This window comes from Cupressus sempervirens, chromosome 6, assembly GCF_028749045.1.
Source record: "Cupressus sempervirens isolate cs-2001-9-10 chromosome 6, ASM2874904v1, whole genome shotgun sequence".
NCBI classification, from domain to species: Eukaryota; Viridiplantae; Streptophyta; class Pinopsida; order Cupressales; family Cupressaceae; genus Cupressus; species Cupressus sempervirens.
Genome location: NC_143123.1, coordinates 564,626,807 through 564,629,624, shown reverse-complemented (window position 1 = coordinate 564,629,624; position 2,818 = coordinate 564,626,807). Strand labels below are relative to the sequence as shown.

General features: G+C 43.0%; 1 pseudogene across 1 annotated transcript; it reads right to left on the bottom strand.

The window, feature by feature from the left end:
* Positions 1-685: 685 nt before the first annotated feature.
* LOC149553523 (putative UDP-rhamnose:rhamnosyltransferase 1 pseudogene) lies at positions 686-2,286 on the bottom strand (annotated as a pseudogene). The gene has a single exon (XR_016353081.1). The product of XR_016353081.1 is annotated as a putative UDP-rhamnose:rhamnosyltransferase 1 pseudogene (transcript).
* Positions 2,287-2,818: the final 532 nt, after the last annotated feature.

Sequence of the window (2,818 nt, the reverse complement as noted above, 5' to 3'; positions counted from 1 at the left end):
TATTAAAGCAATCAAAATTAGGAGGTTGGCCCATAAAACAAAACATTGGTAGTCCTGAAAAACACATCACACCCAAGATACATTAATATCAAAACTTTAAACACCCTAACTTCTGTATTACACACAAGTTCATCGTCAACATCATATCTAAAGTATCATTAACTGGCTTATAATTGTTTTTAAAACCCGAGTTTAAAGAGTAGTCATACCAACTAAATCTATCTAAAGCATTAAACATAATGAATCAAAGGTCATATAAGATAGTTAAGAGTATAATCAGTTGGGACATATGAGCATAGATCGATCATCAAAAGTAAAACATATAAAACTAGAAGCCTAATTCTTACCAATGTTAAATTTAATGAACTTCAATATTTCTCAACATCTTATACATACATCTATCATTACCCTAAAAGCACGTCATCACACTAAAAGTAGGTCTTGGTGATACATATAAGATACTAGCTAAAACCTAAACTAAAACAAGTGTTCCATTGATTAATGTTTAGACGAACAAAATTAGTACAAATACATGATTCCAAGCTTCATAGTAACATGACATCGAATAAAGCAATACTTTTTGAAACCTATCAATCTTTACAAACAAAATAGATAGTAGCAAAAAAGTCAAACATGATTTTTTTTCAGATTCACAAAAATAATTCAAAAAGATCAAATGCTAAAATTTTCAAAAAATCTCATACTTTCATTTTTTTGAAATTTAGTCACTATACAATTTATACAGAGCTAGGGAAGGTGCTTGATAAAGTCGCGTACGTATCTCTCTTGCACTTCCTCTTTCCCAAACAGCCCCTTTCTCATTTTTTCCATATTCTCTCCCACGCGCCCTCCTTCATTCCCCACCATAACATCCCTCAGACATCTCCTGATTTCATTCGCCTTGAAACTCCCATCGTCTTCCCTCTCAACCTCCACGCCTATTCCAAGTTCATCACAAACAAGCCGGGCGTCGAGTGCCTGATTAAGATGCATCGGCAGCGCTATTATCTTCACCCCAAACTTCCCAGCCTCCAACACGGAGCTCCACCCGCAGTGGCTCAGAAACCCACCAGTGGAAGGATGGCAGAGAATCTGCTGCTGCGGGGCCCACTCGCACCACACCACACCCCTCTCCCTCGTCCGCTCCTCGAACCCCTCCGGCAGCAACGCCCTCGATCTCTCCTCCGCTGATGACGTGGACTCCTCGCCCTCCTCCACGTAGCGAGGGCTGCGCAGAACCCACAGGAACGGCACACGGCTCTCCTCCAGCCCCTCTGCCAGCTCAGCAACCTGCTCCTTGGACAGAAAGCACTCGCTCCCGAACGACACGTAGACAACCGAGCCGGGCGGCTGATTGTCCAGCCATCGCAGGCACTTGTTGTTTTCGTCGGCCGGGATTGAGGCGGTCGGCGGTAGAAGAATACCGACCGGCACCACCCGTTTTCTGAGCACCGTCTGGAGATAATGAATATACTTGTCTTCCAATTCAAAGCACGATCTGATGGCCATAACATTACACCCCTCCATAGATCTAGAAAACCGATCGATTTGCGTCACGTCTTCTCCGGCGCGGCCGTTATACACGGCTAACATTGACCTCGCTTCGAATGCTTTGAAAGCGACCACAGACGATGGATAACCCGGAGGCGGCGCGCTTAGATCCTCAACAGTAGTCTCCCCACCCTTCATTCTGCTCGGTGCTCCACAGTAACCACTGATCGTCGCACTGTAGATGCAGAAATAGATGGCCGGAATACCCAGTTTGCCGGCAACAGCGGCAGCCCAGTGCTGGGAAAAGTCGTGAATAACATAATCCGGTCGAATCCGCCGGAGAAGCTGCTCGAACGGTTTCTCGAGGCCGTCGAGAGCGATCTTTAACAGATCTGCCATTTCGACGGGAATATCGGCGGTGTTGTCGGCTGCGGGAGGCAGACCCTCCACAGATGGCAGAGGAAGCTCCTCCGTATCGATCTTGCCCACCCACTTTTCATCAAGGGAAGACTTTACCTTTGAAATATTGCCCGGAGTAGAGAGAAAGGATACTCTGAGCCCCCGATCTGCAAGTCTCTTGGATAACTCCAGAAAAGGAGAGATGTGGCCCTGCGCCAGCCATGGGAACATGAGTACATGATGGGGTCTGTCCATTCTAAGGAGAAGATTGGAATGCAAACCATTTGTCCACGACGCTGCTTATAAAGCGGAATTAGCACCAATAGCCTGTTGAGGCGAAAGCCTGCCCATCCCGAGGTGGAAGGCCACGTGGGTTATTAAAGTTTTATCTGCCCCATAATAGATGAATTCAATAAGATTGGCATACCTATAGGTGTTGGTACTAGTTGTTGTTTACTGGGGAGTTATTGCTGTGGACCCATGATTTAATTAATCCGGAGACAGATGAACTGAACCTGTAAAGTATATTTAAGTTATTAGCCTTTGTACTGAGGAGCCTTAATTTTATAAATAAAAAATCTGAGGCAGAATACTTAATTTGTTTTTCAAAAGAAGAATCAAGTAGTATCTTTATATTTAAAATTTAAAATTTAATTAAGAGAAATAAAAAGTACACTGATAGCAACTGACTTTCATTTGCAACAACACCGATAGAAGCGTAATAACTAGGCTTTGCTGTCATGAATTAGACTTGATGTTTTCCAGTAATATCAACTCCTCCATGATTATTCTCATCAGCAATGTTAGTTTCATCCTTCAACAACTACAAATGGAGAAAAGTACTATGAATGAAAAGTTGGTTCAGATATTACTCTCATATCTTTGGCCTGTTTTCACTTTGTTGATAAATTTATATATTTGTTAATAT